Genomic DNA, 22,598 nt, shown 5'->3' with positions numbered 1-22,598 from the left:
GTTTTATTTAAATAAAAAGTATAAAGCTTATCTAAAATTTGAGATAAAATTATAAATTTTTACACATGTTTAACGGTGGGAATTCAATACCTTCATATAAAATATAAACCAATACTTTAACTTTTCTGTGCCTTTTAAAATAATCTTTTTGATATCTGAGTACATTCTAGAAGCAAATGATTGTACCTATAGCTATTTCAGTAAAGAGTTATGAGTCTATATCATTGGTCTCAGGTACAGTTATATGCTCCCTAGAAACTTTTTGTATATAAATTGTTAGAGCAAATGGAACTCTTATTTAAATCTCTAGAAAATAGCTGTTTAATTTTGAATTACATTAATTGTAAAAATCAGTGTGTATAATGTCATCCCGTATACCATATGAAGCATAAATTTTTTATTCAAAAGAAAACAGTCTTTTAAAAATTAAAACAATAGTTTTACTTATATTTTTATATCTTTACATTACAATTATAGGGCAAAATACTAAGTTAATCATATTTCTCAGTGTGTCACACTCTCTTCCTTCTTTTATACAAATTTCTACTTTCTGTTTTTTTCAAGTATTTACTTTGTAGTACTAAGAATCAAACACAAATTTTGTCGCGTTGGATTCTACCACTGAGTTATACCACCTCCCTAAAACTGGAGTTTAGATATGATTCCCTCCTTTTAATTGCCTGCACTTTCAAGTAGTTGTCAATCAAATTAGATCACTCTTCTAGTGCTTTTACTTGCATGTTTGTTTAAATACATATTGTTTCATATTTTTCCTTTACCGTTGTGTTTTTTAATACAAATCAGTATGTTGTGTTTCTGTTTTCTGATCCTCCACATGCACTACTCCACAGTTTAATTCTACCACACTTTATGCATGGTTTTCTGGTGTTGGAGCCAAGTCACACCCAAGAAGAATCCCTTCAAATGAAGCTGGGAGAAGCATCATCATACAGGCCCTGTTACAAACTGGTGCTAGAATTTCCGGGCCTGCCAAGAGCAGATGGGCTAAGACTTCAGCAGGGATCTGTGGTAGCATCCACACCCTCATCTATCCTACACGAGCACTCCCAAATCCATGTTTCAGCCAGTGAGATCTCTGTCATTCTTGCTGTAAGAAAGAGCAGAGTGCAGTGCTGTCTGTATGTCAAGTTAGAAGTTTACATGAGTTAAAAAGAGAAAACCCTTAAAGGTGCCTGGTTGATAGCAAGTGCTCAAAAATTTAACTGTTATTAATATTTTCATCTCCATTGTACAATTAAAAAGAAACTAGAAAAAATTTGGCCCAGATAAAATGAACTAAACACAGCTCCTTACCCTTTTTCTATATCCAATATTAAACTGCTTATTAAAGTCTTCCCTAACATGTTAGCACATTCAAATAAGCTTTAACACTGACTTTCATATCACAGTCTCATATCTATCTATCTATCTATCTATCTATCTATCTATCTCTATCTCTCTATATATAGAGATAGAGATATATAGATATATATCTCTATCTCTATATATAGATAGATATATATTCCTTTCATTTTCTTGACATTGAGAAAGACCAAATTAATATATTTGGAAAAAATGTCCAACTAGAAACATATTTAGAAATACATAAATTGTTCTAACACTATATTTAAAAAAGCATAAGTGATCTTTTTCTATAACATCTAGAAAGTTAGCTGTTATACTTTCTTTGATTAAGTTGAGAAACAATTTATATATATACATTGTAGTTAATTTTTAAAATTACATTTATAATTTTGTTTCACTATAGATTTTTTTCTTTTATGGAGTTTATTGGTATATTTTACATATATAGTACTGTTACATTTGTTATTGGGATCTTCTACCTTTATATGACATGTGGTCTTGGTTCTCATTTTTTCCCCTTGTCCCTGCCCTTCCTTGAGCCCCTCCTACCCTCCTCATTTACAAACACTTTATTTCCATTTTTTCATTTTCTCATATTTTTCCCTTATTACCTTTCCCTTACCCTTCCCACTTTAGCTACACCTTTAACTCTTTTCTTCCCATTTCAAAATGTCAGTTATCTCATTAGGATCTTATGTACTATTACAGTTTATTCACACCAGAGAAACTATTCAGTATTTACACATGTGTGACTTTTTTATTTCACTTAGGAGTATATCCTTAATATGTATCCATTTTCCTATGAATGAATCTAATTTCTCGTTCCTTATGGCTGAGTAATATTCCTTTTTATAGAAAAAACACATCTTTATCCTATCTCCAACTGATGGGCAAATGGGCTGTTTCCAGGTTTTAGCTATTACAAACTGTGCGGCTAAAAACATGGGTGTGCATATATCACTGTGGTATGATTCTTTTAATTCTTTTGGGAAGATACCCAGCAGAGGGATGGATGGGTCAAATGGAACCTTTAGTCCCAGCTCTTTGAGGTATCTCCATATTGATTTCCATAGTGGTTGCACCAGTCTGCACTCCCACCAACATGGAGAAGGGTTCCTTTCTCCCCACAACCCCGCCAACATTTGTTATTGGTTGATGTCTTGATAGCAGCCATTCTTTGTGGGGTGAGGTGGAATCTCAGTGTTGTTTTCATCTGCATCTCTCGAATGACCACTGGATCTCAACCTGCCAAAGATTAAAACTAGACCATTATCTTTCACCATGCACTAAATTAAAATCCAAGTGAATTAAGGATCTAAATATTAAAACAGAAACACTAAACTTGCTGGAGGATAAGTTAGGCAGAACTCTTGAAGACGTTGACATAGGAAAAGACTTTATAAACAAATCCTTAGTAGCATGGGAACTAGCAGAAAGAATCAACAACTGGGATCTCATCTTATTAAAAAGCTTCCGCACTGCAAAAGAAACCATCAACAGATCTAAGAGACAACCCACAATGTGGGAAAACAATTTCAGCAGCTGCTACTCAGACAAAGGACTATTATCTAGAATATATAAAGAACTCAAAACAATCAACATCCCCAAATATAAAGACCCGATTCAAAAGTGGGCATCTGAAATGAACAGACATTTCTCAGACAAAGAGTAAAAGCAGTAAGCAAATATTTGAAAAAATGTTTCACATCACTGTTTCAGTGTAGATTTAAGCTTAATAACTGAAAATAAGGGAGAATAATTTTAAGGTTTATCACATTTTTCAAAAAGACTTTTCTACTTTCATCATGTTTGTAAACTCCAATTTTTAGTTTTCAATAGTTTTGTGTCTTATTTGTATCACATACTCGTTTGCATAGGTATGTTTAATACAACATGAGATATTAAGTTTAAGTTAACAAGATAATGAAAGGTACCATAGCACTGAAGATTTGCCAAGTTATCTGTACTTTGATGAAGTAATAGTTTACTTCTCAGTCATACTGAATGTCTAATGTGTGCTTCAAGAGGACTATGCGGACTGTCTTCTTTTGGTTTTGTTTGTTTCTTGTTTGTTTTTGGTACTGGGGATTGAACTCAGGACCTTGCACTTGCAAGACAGGCAGCGACACCAATGAGCTAAATCCCTGGCCTGTATGCTGACTGTCTTCCAGTGTGGCAGGCTGAGGCGGTTCCATCACTACAGGGCATTCTCAATTGCCTGGTGTCCCCTGCCTCGTCCCCCTCAAATTGTGTTTAAAACTCTTAGTGCTTCAGTATATGACTTTATTTGAAAGAAAAATGATTGTGAACATAAATTAAGAAGTAGTAACACAGGTGCCTCCTTTCTTTGAGCACCCACACTCCACTCTTAAGCACATCTTATATCTTCCTCTAATAAATCCCTCTCATGCTTCTTTTTACCGATGCATCCAAAAAATTCTTTTTCTGAGATAGGACTCACAGAACCTGCATACTTAATTTTAAAATAGTAAGTTAAGTCCTATATTTTAGCCGTGGGAACCCTCAACCCATGACATTTTTTTTGGTGATGACAAAGGGACCTAAAAGAATAGGCATCCTTTACTAAGTCCAGGCAAGTTGCTTTTTTAAATTTACCTTGCCTAGTAAATCTTTATCATACTTCTTATAGTTACACAGAAGTAATTTGGTTTCTACTCTAATATGACTGATGTTTAAAATATGAGGTATGATCAAAACATATGGTGAATCCTTAAATTTATTTAAAAATATTATAGTAAAAAACGCATGGCCATGAATCCCTTCAGAATACTCCCACTTCCTTTGAACACACATACTGCATCGCTCTTGGCTATTCTGAAGTAGTTTTGGAAGTTCTATGCTCTATCTTTATGAGGTGGGATGGAAAATACAAGTTGTGCTACTAACAAGTGCTTTCCCATGAAAATTCGGGGTTGTAACAATATTATGGTCTGTCCTCATTTACTTTATTCACTGTACTTGGCACCGTGCTACTACCGGCTCTTGATTCAGAACACTGAGGAAGTTAGGTATGTAACTAAGGGTGCTCATGGAAATAGTGTTTCAACAACTGCTACAGAAAGTGGCAAGGAAAATGGGATGCAATTGAAGCCAGGGGAGTTATTTTGAGGGGAGTGGATGGGAATATATCTTGGACAGTGATTTTCTAAAATGTATATGGTCACTATACATTCTGATCTTATCTATGTGTAAGATGTCTGAGCTATTTGCTGTTGCTTTGATGTGTTATGTACATGCACCAGCTCCACACAACATGCTGTACTATGCACATGTATTAATAAAATAAACTTTTTAAAAGTAAATATTGATGGCCAAATATAGAGAAAACTGTAACATCTAGTTAAGGAATGCATATTAAAAGCACAGTCCACTGCTATTTTCCCACCAAAATAGAAGAGCTAACAAAAAAATTTTATTGGTATAATTGGCAAAATAGATACAGAAATTGCTTATAAATGGCTGACAGAAGTTCAAATTAGCACAACCAACTGGGGAACATTTTTCACAGTATCTCATATATTTAAATAAACTATACACAGTCTTTAATTTTAAATTATTGGTGTGTAGCTTCTGATAATGTTTCTGTGTTCAGGGATAATTCAAGAATTTTCACAGCAGCTTTATTTGAAATGGTGCTGTCTTGGTTACTTTTCTCTCACTGTTGAGACAAAATACCCAGTACCCAAAGTTGAAGGAGGAAAGGTTTATCTAGCTCACAGTTTGTAGAGGTTTCAATCCATAATCAGCTGGCTCCAAGGCAAAGTGGCACATGGCTGAGGGATGTCACAGAGGAGAAACAGTTCATGGTAACCACCTAGTACCAAAAGCCACAAGGGCCTTAACAGCATCTTCCTGCCCCTTTTATCTTATTCAGACTACTTAGGGCAGGTAGCATCCTCAGTCCTAGTGTCCTCAGGCCTAGCTTCACCGTGAATCAATCACATACTCTAGATTCAGGCACCTCTGAAAAAGTATGAGGCTTTGTTGACATCTAAACACAAACTTTAATAGGGGCTCAGCTGGAAAAATGTATATCATTAAAGAATGGAGTAGACAATTGTGTGTGTGTACATGTATATATGACACACGCACTTATAATGTGTATGACATGCTTACAACATGAAATAATACTATAAATTAGGAAGAATGATTGGATTTTTGTTATCTTTTTTAAAGAAGCTTATTGCAATATTGTATCCATATATAAAGTTTTGATCACCTTTACGTTTCAACAGTGTGCAAAACACAGTCAGAAATTTTAGACATGCATCATCGTTAGATAAAATTTAAACAAGCATATTTAAACTATTTATAAATGGGGTCAGCAATTGTATTTATGGTGTTGATGGGTCCCCTGACAAGTTCTGTGGGTTGAGCAAAGTTGTGGCAAATGATTAGTCTTGCTCTCAGTGAGAATGAACTCGGGGAGGTGGCACAAAGGAGGGGCAATGTTACATTTGAGTGAATCCAGGAGAATGTAACATAAAGAATTAATACATTGTAAATTAAAATTCCCATTAAACATTTATTTTAAACAATGTTATTCTTTCTTATTAAATACTAACAGTTTTGATTTCCTCTTTTATGGGATATCATCAGTACATAGCCATGTCACAGAAAACTGGATATGTTTCTCTCATCGTGAAAAAAGTAGAGGCAAAGATTCATTGTGTAGATGTTTTCTATAAAGTATAAAATTATACAAACTTAAGTTTTCTTTAATTTCTTTTTCTTCTAACAGTTCTCCCATTTTGTAAATTGTGCTTTATTTCTGTTTCAGTGTTTACCCCATAACATGCTAACTAATATGCCTATAATTTCCTAGTATCTATCTGGAGAATATTTCATATAGATTCTACTTTTCTCTGCTTTTTGGATTCCTTTCATCTGTAATTTAAAAGTCATCTTTAATTTAATTGCGTATTCTCATTTTAAAGTAGATTTTTCCAACCACTATTTCCTGAGAAGAAAATATTTCTAAGTTCTCTTCCTTACTAGTTCTTTGAGAGAAATTTTCTGTGCAGTAAATGTCCTTGGCCCCTCTTTATCTGGCCCTTCTCTCATTCTTTAATGATCTATGATTGGATTGAAAATTCTTGTTTCAGCATATTGAAGCTGTTACTCTTTTATCTTTCTACATTCAGCATTACTCTTAAATCCATGGTTAGTGAGTCTTTGTCCTTTGTAGCTGAACTGTTTTATTGTTCTCTAACATTAATAGTGAGCATTTTGGCTGTTATTTTCTCAAATGCTAGCTCCATACATTTTGTCTCCTCTGTTCCCCACATTCCTATTTAAAAAATCACAATGCTTTGACTCTTGTTTCCCATGAATCCATTTTTCTCTTTTGCTTCTCATCTCTATATTTTCTGCTGGATGCTTTGGAACATTTCTCCAGACTAACATTATAGTTTACAGTTGTTAACTTCTCTTCAAATCGTGAAGTAACTTTATATAGCTTTCTGTCAATGTGCTCCATCAATCTCAAAATTTGGTAATGGGAAGAAACTTGCTATGCATCAAAACTGTTGCCTTACCACTACCAGAGCTAAGAGAATTTACAATGTGGGAAAAAATTTTACCAGCTGTTCCTCAGACAAAAGTCTACTATCTAGAATATAAAGAATTCAAAAAATCAGCCCCCTCAAATTTAAAGACTCTGTTCAAAAATGGGCATCTGAAATGAACAGACACTTCTCAGACAAAGAAGTGAAAGCAGCAAATAAATATATGAGAAAAAGTTCCATATCACTGGTCATTTGAGAGATGCAGTTAAAAACAACATTCTGAGATTCCACCTCACCCTAGAAAGAATGGCTACTATCAAGAAATCACACAATAACAAATGCTCGTGGAGTTGGGGGAGAAAGGAACCCTTCTTCACTGTTGGTGGGAGTGTAGACTGGTGCAACCACTGTGGAAATCAATATGGAGATACCTCAAAAACCTAGAATTAGAGGTCGCATTTGACCCAGGTATCCCTCTGCTGTGTGTCTTTCCAAAAGAATAAAAAGAATCATACCACAGTGACATATGTGTACCCATGTTTATAGTGGCACACTTTCTAATAGTTAAAACTTGAAACATCCTAATTGCCCATAAACTGGAGACTAGATAAAGAAGATGAGGTTTTTCTATAAAATGGAATACTAGTCAGCCATAAACAGTGAGAAACTAGAGATATTTATAGGTAAATGGTTGCATATTGAGGCTATACTCAAGTGAAATAAATAGGATATACATGTGTAAATACTGAATAGTTTCACTGGTGTGAAGATTTAAAAGTGTAAATTAGGTTCAAATTGTATAATTGATAATGTGAAATGAGAAGAAAAGGCCCAAAGGAGTAGGGGAACTGGGAAAGGTAGGGAAAAGGAAAGAAGGGAAAAGAAAAAATATAAGAAAAGGAAAAAAAATGGAAACAAAGTCTTTGCAAATAGGGAAGGGTGGAGGGGATGAAGGGAGGGCAGGTGAATGGGGAGAAAATAAGAGCCAAGATATATCATGTAAAGGTACAAGGTCCTAATGCTGAATGTAACTGTACTGTATACCTAAAAAGTACCAATAAACTTAAAAAAACTGTTCCCTTAAATCCAGCATCACTGCCTCCTTTTCAGCTCCTGCTTTATCTTTATCAAAGTATAACTGAATTTGAACACAGCAAAAGAATAAAGAAGCAAAGAAAAGGTGCTCTGATTTTTAAATATGATGTTTTGTAATAAGCACAATAGGTTGTATACTTATTTGATTGCTGTGGCATCATAAATGATTGGCACTTACAGTAGCAATAATATAAAACTTATTCATTTCAATATTTTCATTGATTAATATAATGTTGGATGAATGTCTACATATAAATCACTATAAAATTTTTCAGGGGGTGGGAACTGTAGAGATTATCAAAGGAAAATAGGAGGATACATCAAAACTCAAAGGCAGTATCTGAAACGTATAGTTAGGGAATACACACACACCTATGAGAAAAATTCCCAATGACTGGTATATACTGTCCACCAAAAATGTATACACACTTCAAGAAAATAAAAACGGGCATATATTTTAATATAAAAATGATTAAGAGACAAGAGATTAGTACAAGTTATCCTTGGACTCTACAATTATAAGAGGTGCTCAATGTGCTGACCATTAGCTTCCAGACATTTATTATTTGTCTTTTCCTGAAGTATAAATTCATTTTTTGGCAGACACTTTATGTAAATTTATTTCAAAATTAATTCATGTAAAATGTTAGCTATGTCACACTATTTTATGATTAATAAAATATAACAAAATTATATTTTATGAGAATGATTAAAATAAAATGAATCATACTTTCAAAATTATTAGTGAGATAATAACTTGTTTCCAAATTCTTCATTTTGGGAGCTGTTGGATTTTAATTATCCTGTTAACTCCATACTTTTGTATTACCACTGGATATTTGGAAAAATATACCCTATTTGTGGCCCCTACTCTACATGCTCAAAATCTTTGCTCCTGTGGACCCTTCTTGCCTATGCCAAGAACCTGTTCCTACCAGCCCAGAGTCTTCATTTAAACCTCTACCTTTTGGAGTTGTTGCTTGCATGATGATTCTGGCCTGATATAATTCATATCATCTCCTTTCAACTCTTAGTATGACCATCCAGTCTTCCAAATTATTAACTATCTAATATGATAAACTACATTGATAAAGTAGAGTTATAAGAGCAACTATTGCATAATTTTAATTTTGGGCTTCCAAATAAAATGCACTTGTTTTTGATAATGTGAGAATGAGGTAGATAATTGAAAGCAAAAATCTTATCTTACCATTATTTCTAGTCAATAAAAGTGATACTGTCTTTTTCTCATTGCTTAGCCAAAATACACAAAACCCCAAATTAAAGGAGGAAATGTTTACTGTAGTTCACATTTTGTAGAGGTTGCAGTTCATAGCAGGCTGGCTCTAAGGCAGGATGGCATGGCAGAGGGGGAAAAAAAAGCAGTTCATGGTATGGAAAGCAGAAGGCAAGAGGAAGCAAAAGCAGTGAGCAGCAAGCAACCAACAGAAGCCCTCTTTCTGTCTCTTATATTCAATTCAGTCTACACCCCATTAGGGTAAGTAACCCTCACACCCACGGTGGGCCTTCTCTTTATCCACATGCAGAACTATGCCAAAACAATCAGTGAACTAATTTAGTAATCACACACACTTGATCCGAGCATTGCATACTTAATCTCAGCATCACACATTCTAGATCCAGCCACCTCTGCAAAGATCCACCTATGACCACGTGATACTTTGAGGTATATCTAGACACAAGCCATTACAGGCCTTTTTTCAACAGAACAAAACAACATTTTGCTTTACCTTTATTTTTTTCATTCCTAATACTGAATATCCATTTCATCAACATTTTAAATGATAGTCAAATTTCATTTAGGGACTAATAGGGAAGATACTAATTAATCTAACCAATTTCTCTAATCAACTTTAAAATTAATTTTATAGTGATCGATTAAATATATTAAAATTATTTTTCTAGTGAAAAATTGAAAGAAATTATTTCAGTGTACATCATAGTATATTAGTCAAACTTCATCAAGAACCCCTAGCATAGAGCTATAAACTTATTATTTGTTAGAATGATTTAACTTCACAAAATTGTGGGAGCAGGTTAAGTAGCCACTGCAACGTTTCTGTCTTAGTGTCTGATGGTGGAACTTGAAGTTCACATGATATGTAACCAAGCAAGGAAGATCCATAGCTATAGCGAGGAACAGCAAGGACAAGTTGTAGCTCTCAAGAATGCCATGGAGTCCACTAGAACAACACTGAAGCCCTTTTTGCGGGTATTTTCTGCCTTTCAGCCAAGTGGTGCCAGTGTCCTACAGAAGAGGAGGGCTTGGATCACTGAACAAAGCACACAAGCCAGGAGTTAGAAAAACTAAAGGGCAAGTTGGAGAATCTGACAGTCCCATCTCAAATCAAGGAGATATCAATAGGTCAGCAACAGGGAGTGTGGAGCTTCCCATTTGCCCTCTATATCTGTTAGAGGAATCTCTTTCCTATTCCATCTTATCAGGAAACATGTCATAAAGAAAATGTATCAAAGTGTAATGGAGCCTGGCTAAATTTCAACTTCACGAAGCCATCAAGCATGTCATTTTTCATTGAACTACATTTAAATTAGTTTCCTCACAAAATTCTGAAGAAGTGCAAAAATACATGTTGATGTATCCATCAATGGCAACAATACCTGCCTGTGGCTACCTAATATTTCAATGACCTGGAAGGTAAGCCTGCAGATACGAGCAACTGTCAGAACAGTTATTTTGATTTAGCAATCAAATCAATTTTTGTTTTACTCAGTTGATCATTAAAATGGGTGATTTAATCATTAATATAAGCTAGCTTAACTTTTTTTGAAATTTTATTTTTAATTTTAATAGCATTATCTCAAATAAATAAGCAGCAGGTGGCTGAAAATCAAAATTTTTAAACAGTTATGTTGTATAATTCGAGGAAGCACGCCAGACATAGTGCATTAAGAATTTTGTTTTCACCGTAGTTTCATAGATAAGTTGACTCCTTTTTTTAATTGTAATGTTATAGTCATTTTTTTCTCATTTAAAAATTTTTAATGATCACTAGTGCTAATAAAATTAGCATTTCCCAGAGTAAAATCAAGACAAATATTTGGATATAGATTCTTTGCTACCTTAACTAAAATTAAATCTGCAGTTCTTTCAAATTCTTAGGTATAGTTAACAAATTTAATGGAATTTTCTTTATCTTTGATAATGATATTAAAATTAACTGCATTTTTTAAATTTTTATTTTATATTATCCCATTTCCCATCTCCTCCCCATGTACAAAAGCTTTGTGTCCAATTTTTCCTTCAATTTTCACTTTAACACTGTATTTAAGCACATCTTAGAGTTAAATTTGGGTTTTTTGTTTCATTTCAAATCAAATTTAAATATGTATAAAAAGCAATAGGAAAATAATATTGAAATCAGAACCTGAAAATGTGATATTAGGTTTCCAAAGGAAAAGTGAAAAAAATATAAATAAACACAAAGCAACTTCCAAACTTCTTTTCTGTCTTAATGTATTTGAAATACATTAAAGCACATGAAAAGGAAGCAGGACTTCTAATTACAATAGTACAAATAGGTAATTATCGATCGACTTAAAAAAGGAATTAATCTTCCAACTTTATAATCACTACTATGAGAAGTAATATATATATATGTGTGTGTGTGTGTGTGTGTGTATGTGTTATATTTTTATTGTATGTGTTATAGATATATTGTAGATATATGTTATATATGTTAGCTGTATCATCGTTAATTTTTTCTTACTCTTGTCTTTATGTTGTAGTCATACAATTATGAATGTACAAGCAAATACATAAAACATTTTGAACTGAAATGATAGTAGAATTTGCAAAAATTTCATTTTCATAGATTGGACTTTTTTTCCTAGATAGTACATAACGGACAGTCTACTTGTTTTCTGATGAGTTCACAGTGTGCCATTACATTTTCATAACACTACTTATTCAATCTTCTAGTGTGAGATATTTAACTTCTTTCCTTTCACATTTGTTCATTTTGCTATTACTAATAATTCTGAAGGGAAACACTTCCACATTTATCATATAATTCCTTAATTACTGATAGGTAAACTTACAAATAGAAGCATTTTCATAACATTACTTATTCAATCTTCTAGTGTGAGATATTTAACTTCTTTCCTTTCACGTTTGTTCATTTTGCTATTACTAATTCTGCAGGGAAACACTTCCACATTTATCATATAATTCCTTAATTACTGATAGGTAAACTTACAAATAGAATTGCTTAGTCACAAGATTTCCCCATCTTTGATTTTAAGGAACTTCCCACATAATGAGTTTTGTTTTGTTTTTGTACCTGGGATCCAACTCAGCACCTTGAGCTTGCAAGACAGGCAGTGGAACCACTGAGCTAAATCCCCATCCCCACATAATGTTTAAAGACATGCATCAGTCCATATTTTTACTATCTTTCAAAATTATTCATCTTTTAAAATTTTGTGCTACCTTTATAAGAAAAATATTTTTCTAATTTAATTAACATTTCAAATGAGTATTGAGGTTAAGCATCAAACTGTACTTTTAATGACCACTTGTATTTCTTCTGTGAATTACCTATCTATCTCATTTACCTATTTCAAAAAATTGGGAACCTTTTAGGTACTTTAGATACAATTACCTGACTCATCAATCTTGGTATTTCTTGTAATTTCCTGAATATTAATGTTATAGAAGAGAACACATATACATATCTACAAAACTGAGTAAATAATTATAAGGTATATATGGCCATCATTATATAAAAAACACTTTCATTATGAAAAATAATGGCAATTACCTGTCAAATCCCTTGCTTTCCTTTTCGATCTCACCTCTCCACCTGTAATGACAGACAATGGTAGCTTTCGTGTCAATTACTTTCATGAATTATTCCTTTTTTTTACTTTACTACCTATTTATGTTTCTATAAATAATACAACTCAGTTTTGCCCAATTTTCCCCAAAAAACTGTGTCAACAGTTATTACTATTCTTCTTTCTGAAATACCATCAGTATCTGCTACACTCTGAATCTTCCAAATATATGCTACTTTTTTACATATTAAAACAAAACAAACCCCTCTTGACCTTTCATTCTATTATAGCTACACCTCTCTTTTTTTCTTTTCTTTTCATCAATACTATGCCTGCAGCCTCTCACACTCCATTCACTTTTTTTAAAAGTTGTGGCAATATAAGCATAAAATGAAATATACTATCTTTGTCCTTTTAAAATATATGGTCCAGTGGGATTAATTACCTTTACATTGTTGTGTAGCCATTATTATACATGCCTGGAACTTTTTCTTCATCGTGAAATGAAACTGTACCCTGTAAATCATAACTCTCAATTTCCTCCCTTCCACGCACAAACAACCACCATTATACTTTTGTCCATTAATTTAATTGCCCTAAGTAATTCATACATGTGAAATCATGTAATATGTGTTTTTATACTTGATCATATCCAAAGGCTGAGAAGCACTGTGATATTTGTCTTTGTATAGCTTGGATCACTTGAAATAATGTCTTCTAGATTCATTCATATTGAATCACATTATAATTTCATTCCTTTTTAGACTGAACAATATTCCATGAAGGGGGAAAATTGATATGCTTATGCATTTATTCATCAATGTGAACCTGATTTCCATGCATCTATTTACTATTGTAAGTAAACCTGCTCTGAGTAAGGGCATACAGATATCTCTTGTACACCTTTATTTCTACATTTTTGCATATATAACTAGAAATGTAACCATTGTGATTTTATGATTAACTTTTTGAAGAGCCACTGTTCAGTTCTGCAGTGTCTGCAATATTTTAGGACACAGTTTTGTGATATTTCTCTGTGACTTACATCTGATTTGTTTTCCTGGAATTTAAAATTGTGAAATGTGTTACTATTTCTGTTTATAGCTATCATGTCACCTGTCATTCTTAATACTGTCATCATTTCCTTTTTGCAGAATAATTGTACTTTCAATGCAATGGTAGAAAATAAAATTTGTGGAAGAATTTCTGAATAATCTTTGCCTGCATATAAGCCACTTTTATGTTAAGAAATATATTCTCTAATTCTATATGATTCTGAACAAGAAAAACATTTACAATTTTATTCAAACTGCATATTCAGGCTGCAATATTCCAGACTATAAGGCCAGGTTGCCAGACCCTATGATATCAGTTGCTTTGTCCTGGATTCCTAGAAATGATTGTGCTGCAAAGAATTTGCCCAATAAATATTGAATAAATTTCAGTTAATGCTAGGCTTTTACATTTCAGTATTTGTGAGTTAATTTTGAGTACATGTACATCAAACTAGAATATTTAGGATGATAGTCATAATATTTTCAGTAGCTTTTTTTCCCTCTGGGATATGAAAGAAAAGACACATTCCCAAAATGTGGCATGTGTCAAATTATCTTCTATGGTAGAGAGTTGAACAAGATCCCTAGTGGTACTTCACCCTGTTATCATAAAATACTTAGGAAAAAATGCCAGTTTTCATGTGTTATTCTTTAGGGAAGATATTTAAGTGGTCACCATGACAATTAAAGTTTAGTTATTTCAAGAAATATGTACTATCTAAATCTGACGTAGATGATAAAATGTCTTACAAATGAAGCAGTCATCCTGAAATAATAAACATTTAAGTGTCTTTATATTCCATTAACCATAAGATGAGGGGAAGATTAAGAATATTTTATACAATGGCCTTGGAAATAAAGGTAACTTTGATATAAAATGTTATATTTTGTGCTTGAAAAGTCCTCCTCAAACTTACTGTGTTTGGAAGTTTTTGGAGGGTGGCTGGATCGTGGGGCTGTGGTAGCTGACTTGCAGTTAGGAGATAATATCTGGTTGGACTAGATGGGTCACTTATGGGTGACCTATAAGGACATAGTTCACTCTTTGGATCCTCCCTTCTTTTTCTGCTTCCTGGCTGCCATGATATGAGCAGCTTTCCTCCAATTCAGACTCTTCTAACATACTGTTTCTGCATTTGAGCATTTCTTCTTCCATCAGGCCCCTTTTGTCATCACATTTCTGCTTTGGAGATAACCAATCATGGACTGAAACCATGAGCCAATATAAACCTCTCCTCCATAAATTTATGGGAATTGGGTATTATGTCCTAATGACAGGAAAGTGGGTAAAATATAGGGTAATCTTTCAAGCACATGGGGTGATATGCATGTTATTTGTTTTATTTATTGAAATGAAGTAGAGTTTGGCTATCTTTCTTGAAAGCTTTACATAAGTTATGAAATATTTAAAATGATTTGTTCTCTAGGTTAAATATTTAAACATTATTTCTTCTCTTCCAGAAGATCTGTTTTAATATTGAGATCTTTGATCCATTTTGATTTTAGTTTTGTGCATGATGAGAGTTTTAATTTTTAGCATGTGGAAAGCCATTTGTTTCAGCACCATTTATTAAAGAGGCTATCTTTCCTCCAATGAAACTGTTTGTCCCTTTGTCAAAAATAAGGTGGCTGAGTGTTTGGTGTTGTTTCTGCTTCTTCCAGTCTGTTCCATTGATTCTCACGTCTGTTTTTTGCCAGTATCATACTGTTTTTGTCAGAGTAACTCTGTAGTATAATTTTAAACCGGGGATTGTGATGCCTCCTGCCTTGCCTTTGTTGTCCAGAATTGTTTTTGCTATTCTAAATTTCTTCTGTGTGATCTAGTCTTTGATTTCAATGAATAGCAAGAATGAAATATTTGGCCTTAAGAAGATTAAAGATAGTCTCTTTCATAATTAAAATTTAAATTCCAAACTCTTAAGTGTAACTTAGAGAATATTTCATTTTTTAGCCCATACCTGACTCTGAAAATCTTCCTTCCATTTTCCCCACATAGTCAATATTACCCAAATCATTAATGTCCTCAAATCACTGATGAGTACCAACACACACTTTGATTACACAACATATACTGAGTTAAGATACATTTTCTCCTTGCCTGACATAATACTATATAATTCAAATACTAATATCCTTTGAAGGGATAATTCTGTTCTTGAAATTTCCAAGTGTGGATCATATTTCCTCCAGATGTCAACTGCCCTTGGTTACCTTCCGTCCCAGAGTTCATATTCTGCTATATCCTCATCCCAGCTTATGTCTGACTCTCCGACTAAAATATGAACAATGAAAGAGCAGTGGAAATGATTCAAATCCATAATACTGAGAATGTATCTAATGACCTTGGTAAAAATCCTTACAAATGGTTCTTGTGCCCTGATGATCTGAATTTGAGGCTACTCTTTCCAAATATTTTTATGCCCTTTAGAAGAGTTTCCATGGAAGGAATACACAATTTTTTCCTTCATATAATTTTTGAAAATAATTTCAGTGTTCTGCAAATACTAGTTTTTTTTTCATTAAAAAAACAAACATTCTATCTCCTTATGAACCAAAAGGTAACAGATTTGTGTCATCACCATGGAGTCTAAGGGTCAAAACAGAGATAAGCTTTCCAGAACCTAATCTCTGTCATATCCAAAAGGCAAGTATGAGATCAAATTTGTGGGTTGTAATCATTTACAAAATCACTCACTTTAAAAATAATATATCATGGTCTCACTGGGACTCAGGTGATAAGTGTGATTTCACTCGAAACCTATCAGTAGTCAAAGAGAGAGCTGCCTAAGACAGTCAATAAAACTAGTTCATCAAATTAGAAGTAACTTTTTTAAAAATTCTAGTAACATTGATGGGATATCTTACAGAACTAAAAATCAATCACGAAGAAAGATTTGAAGAAAAGACAAATATTCCTTTGGGATTCCCACTAATTACATAGGGAAGGAAACTAAGTACTTTCCACACTCCAGAAAACAGATTAGATAATGACAGATGTCACCATATATTCTGTGCACAGCTTGTGAAGTCAAAGACAAACATGTGCTTACTACTGAATGCATAAGATAATTAAAGATTTTTACAAATGTTACCAAGAAATCTGTAGAATACAAGCAATTTAAAAAAAAAAAAAACTTTGCAAAATCTTACCTAAAAATTGGCACTACAGCTATCTACCCATGTGCATGTGTTTCTTGTTATAGCTTTAGGAAAAAATAAGAAATCTGTAGAATACAAGCAATTTAAAAAAAAAACTTTGCAAAATCTTACTTAAAAATTGGCACTACAGCTATCTACCCATGTGCATGTGTTTCTTGTTATAGCTTTAGGAAAAATGCTATTTGTTAATCTTTTGTTTCCTTATAATAGTGGAATCACATTCCAATCACTTTTAAAATTTAAGAAAAAATTGAAAAAGAGAGAACACGAAAGTAACTATGCTACTAATTAAATACTATACTTATATAGTTTGTAAAACAACTTGTGGTTATCTTCTGAGAAAAATGAGGCTTAAAGACATCAGATTAATGTCCAAAGTATTTTGGATTCTTTGAAGAGGAGCTGGAAGTTGGTACTTTGTCTTGCATCCCAGGTCCCACCATCTTTCCTTGTACTAACTATCATGTCCATTTTGTAGATATACACTGGAAGAAGAGATGAGTCTATTTCCTGCCACACATCCAACTAACACTTATTTTGGACCTTACTTTTCTTCCAATCTTTGTGTGTGCTGTTTGTATTTTAGTTTTCATTTTGCCAACATCTCCTTTTGGTCTAAGATGACATTTCTTGAAATTTTCAGTCACAGAGGAAGTAATAGCTTTTGTGTTTTAAAAAGATCACTTCCCATTCCAAGACAGATTGACCTGGACCCTAGCCCAGCACTGAAGACTGAACAGCAGGTGTTTGGTGTCATAGAATTTCTCTGCTGACAAACCTCTCTCTTTTGCCTCTTAACCCAAATCTTGAACGACTTTTTGATGTACTGTTTGAACATGATCTGTTGCTGTTAACTCTTAACTCTGAAATAGAATGATATATATAAAATTTTTATTTATGACAATGATTTGAGACCTCAAATTCAGAATTCTGTATTCTATCCCTTGTAGTCCATCACACCCCCATGATTTTTAAGAAGAAATGTGATGAATTACACTAAAATATGCCCCTTTAATCTGGTGTGAAAGGGTGTATATTGACTAAGTAAATGAGGGGAATTTGTTTTGTCACTCTTGTAGTGCAGTTCAGGCACAGTGAGCTCTGTTAGAAACCCTCTAAGAAAGAGAACTAAATGAAGATTGAATATAAGAATATTTCTTTCTCCTATAAGAAAATGGAGAAAATGTGTAAAAGATTTTTTTTCTAATAAAATGATGCTCCCCTTGAAGTCTCGGAGTTTTTTAAGGGCCGAGAACACTTGTTGCTTATAGTTCTAGAATGAGTGGACTGCAACAGTGTATCTCACATTGTGCAGTGCAGTTCTTATGTGTGGTGTGGAGACAGTACTGGTGTAGAAGGTAAACCCGATATCCTGAGTCTTTGACCCTGCCACAAAAAGACATTCTGAGAATTTTACGATGTATAATTCAAATGTTATACAGTTTAATGATGCTGATACTGAAAAAAACTACAATACAGGAAATTTTCCAATTTACATGATACTCAAAAATGCCAAAGAATGAACTGCTGGCAGGACCCAAGACAGCATTACTTGGAAAGAAGAGAGGAGAAAAAGAAGTATAGAGAATGAATCACCTACATCAAGAAAAATACAGCAGGATAACCCCATATTGTACATCACGCATGAGCACATACTCTGAAGACTTTAGAAAATTTCAGGGGAAAAGAATGTCCTCATGACTAAAGGGCATCTTTTATTTCCATTTTCACAGTGTTTAGGAAAGCAAATGGGCCGATAATCATGCACCCTCTTTTACCTTTCTGGTTTGGCCTAGCTAAGTTAGGAGTAGGGGGAGAGGAGAAAGAAAGGGAAAGAGAGAGAGAGTGAGAGAGAGATTCAAAATCATCCCTTACTCTAAGTGGGTTCTTTAACTGCAAATCAAACCTACCCAAATGCTAGTAGGCTTATAGTTGACCATAATGTCTTTATCGTGAATTATTTCAATAAAAAGATATCAACTTTTAAATTACAAATAATGGAGTGGAAAAAAAAACTGACCATCACTGATATTTTTTCATCATGATTGATTTTTTTCATACTTTAGGAGGAACAAGGAAGTGTCTGTCAAAAGGCAAAAAAAAAAAAAAAGCCCTTGGAGTTAAGTAAATATACAAAATTCTTGGATTTTAATGCAAATTTCCTTAAAATGTAAGTGAAATATGAGAGTGGATTCTCATTTTATTTGTTTACTGATACATTTTCAGTGTCTAGAGTCTTGCTAATCATATTACATGTTCAGTAAATACTTGTATAGCCCATTCTTGAATTTTATCTACCTGTTTACATTTACCTAAGAGCATGTTTGATAATTGTCATCACTACAGATTCTGCAAAATTTAGGTAGTTGATAAGGGAATGTCTTAGATGCATTTATTCTAATAAATGTGATAGCCTGTGAAAAATGTATAAATGTATAAATTTGTAAAACTCAAATTTCCAAGTTTAATACAAGAAATGTAAATTTATAACTCTACCATATCTGGTTTAAAAAACTGTCTGCAGTTAGAAATTGCTACATAGAGAAAATTTCAAATGCTAATGGTATTACTAGTAATTTTTTAACATTTAAAGAGAGAAAAGTAGCTATAGTAATCTTAACTTTTTTTCAGTGAATAAAGGAGTAAACACGAGCTGATTTCATGAGCCTAGCATAATCTTGGCACTAGACATTGATCAGAACAAAGAAATTTGATGATCAATATCTGTCACGAGCCCAATTTAAAATTATAAATATATTTAGCAATATGGAAGAAAAGAAATGTTCTCTAAAGTAAACAAATGTATTAGAGGAATAAAATTTAATTTAACGTTTGCTATTAATATAATGATTAATATTAGTAGAATGCAACATACAATAAATGGGCATATGAATAGATGGAGAAATATATTCCATGAAATTTAACACCTATTCTAGTTACTTTCCTGTTGCTGGACAAAATACTCAACACCACACCTTAAAGGAAGAGATTTTTTTTTAGCTCACATTTTCCAGTCCAAAGTAACCTGGCTCCAGGCAGATACAGTGTGTTGGAGGACTATTTTTCATTCTGTGGTAGCCAGAAAATTGAAAAGGGAGGAGGCAGGGACTAGAACACAGCCTTTCAGTCCATAACCTAGTTACCCACCTCTTTCAACCAGGCCCACCTCTGAACACATGATACTTTTAAGAGACATTTTAGATCTTAGTCACAACCAAACTCATTCATGATTTTTGAAAACAAAACAACGTAAACAGAGAAGAGTAGTCTATTTCTTAAAATAATAACAGTTAACTTCCTATTTAGTGGTGAAATACTGTTTTCCCCACTAAATGCAAGAATAAACAATAATATCAAAAATGATTTTATTTAAAGTTTTATTGGCAACCTGACAAAATAAAAAGTAATGAAAAAAATAAAAAGATGTGTAAATTTAAAAGGAGCTGAAATTTAAATATTTTTAGATTACATGTTTATATATTTTTGAAAACTTAAAAGAGTCTATCAACCAATAGATATAATAAATTAACCTCACAGTACTATAGATATAATGTAAAAATAAATCTTTCTATATACATAATAACTGATTTTAACATAACATTTAAAATGGTATAAATTGACATCCAATATCCAGCTATAAAGCTAAATGGAATATATAGCTCTTCTTTATTAAAACAATGAAATATTGCTAATAACAATTTCAGTGGTTCTAAATACATATACAAGTACATTTTGTTAGTATATTTGTTATATGCCCGTGCTCCCTTATTAGATTATAAATTCAACATGATCTCAAGAAAAAAACTATTGTAGCATTTTTATGATGGCATGTGAAAATTAAAGGGTTGAATCTGGTGGATATCAGAAGTTTTTCAGTAGTGAAGATAAATTTGAAGAAAAATAAAGCCACCAATTTTTACTGTAAGGTTGGAGAATGCAAAATAATGTGATTATATGAACATGTGTCAATTAGAATAATTGTTTATCAAATTGTGCCAGTTTCCTAAATTTTGACAATTCTTCCTAATTAATATTTTTGTCTAGGTTATGATAAGTTCAGAAACTAATTATATATTTCCTCCATTATTAAGTAGAATATACATATAAAGTTTATATAAATTAAGAGGAAAAGCAAGTATTGAGCAAATAATAGGAATAAACCATTCAAAAATAAGCAAGTGCAGATACCAACACCAGAACATAGGCCAGGACCACCCCACACATACACATACAACGGCACAGCACAGGGATCCAGAAGGCCAATATTCTGAACCCAGGAATTGATGCAGTGGTGAGCAACAGAAAAAAAGGCCTCTCTGAGGCTTGCTGAGAATTGAAGCCCACTGGAACAGCGAAAAGTCACCTCAACAAAGGCACAGCAGGCTAAATCTGTTGAAAGAAGACATGTAATCAAGTCTCAAAATCAAACTTCCAGATCACCTAAGGCAACCCCAAGGAACACTGAGGTGGAATCATCTGATGCTCAACTACCTGGACTCCCTCAATTGGCAACAGAAGAAGATCTGGAAAAAATGAAATTAGAAATAATATTTCAGATATCAACAGAGATTGTGTCCATAGTGAAAGACATGATTAATAACTCCAGAACAGACACAGATTTACAAAAAAAAAAAAAAAAATAGAGGACTTGAGGAACATGGTGGAATCCCAGCATAAGAAACAAATGGAATCCATAAAACATGCAAATACATACCCAGGAGACTAAAAATTCCCTTGAAAGTTTACACAGCAGAATGAGTCAATGTGATGACAGAATATCAGATATAGAAGACAGGATTACACTTAGTGACCAGGAGAAGAAAATTTTATTAAAAACAGAAAGGGAATTTTAAAAATTTTTATATATTCTACATAGTAGACCTTTCTCTGAGGAAGAGATGGTGAAAAGTTTTTGCCACACTGTGGGTTGTCTCTTCTCACTATTGGTCTCTTGCTGTGCAGAAGCTTTTTAATAAGAACACATCCCAATTGTTGACTGTTGACTCAATCCAAAAGTGGGCATCTGAAATAAACAGACATTTCTCAGACAAAGAGGTAGAAATAGTAAATAAACATATGAAAAAATGTTCAACATCACTGATTATTTGAGAGATTCAAATGAAAACAGCAGAGATTCCATTTCACCCCAGAAACAATGGCCTACTATCATAAAATCAACCAATAAGAAATGCTGGTGGGGCTGTGGAGAAAGAGGAACCCTGCTCCACTGCTGGTGGGAGTGTAGACTGGTGCAAACACTGTGGAAATCACTACAGAGATGCCTCAAAAAACTAGGATTTGAAGTTCCATTTGACCCAGCTATTCCCCCACTGGGTATCTTCCCTAAATAATTAAAAATATCATACCATAGTGATATATGTGAACCCATGTTTGTAGCAGCACAATTCGTGGTAGCTAAAATTCAGAAGCAGCCCAATTTAAAGAAAATGTTTGTTATTGTGTTGTTGTTGTTGTGTTTTTTAATAAAATGTAGTACTATTCAGCCACAAAAAAATGAAAACTAGAGATATTTATAGCTAAATGGATGTACATTTACTCTTAAGTGAAATAAATAGAA

The 22,598-nt window shown here is 33.1% G+C and overlaps 1 long non-coding RNA gene across 1 annotated transcript in view; it reads left to right on the top strand.

The window, feature by feature from the left end:
• The window catches only part of LOC117285998, a 29,358-nt gene extending 15,715 nt beyond the window's left edge, over positions 1 to 13,643 (top strand). The window contains exon 3 of the long non-coding RNA XR_004517108.1: positions 13,571 to 13,643. This is a non-coding gene — a long non-coding RNA (uncharacterized LOC117285998). The remainder of the gene's footprint in view (positions 1 to 13,570) is intronic.
• The last annotated feature ends 8,955 nt before the right edge of the window (positions 13,644 to 22,598 follow it).

The sequence above is a fragment of the Fukomys damarensis genome, unplaced genomic scaffold, assembly GCF_012274545.1.
Source record: "Fukomys damarensis isolate Sample0158 unplaced genomic scaffold, DMR_v1.0_HiC HiC_scaffold_14, whole genome shotgun sequence".
Taxonomy (NCBI): domain Eukaryota; kingdom Metazoa; phylum Chordata; class Mammalia; order Rodentia; family Bathyergidae; genus Fukomys; species Fukomys damarensis.
Note: the sequence above shows the minus strand (reverse complement) of the source record. Positions and strands in the feature narration are given on the sequence as shown.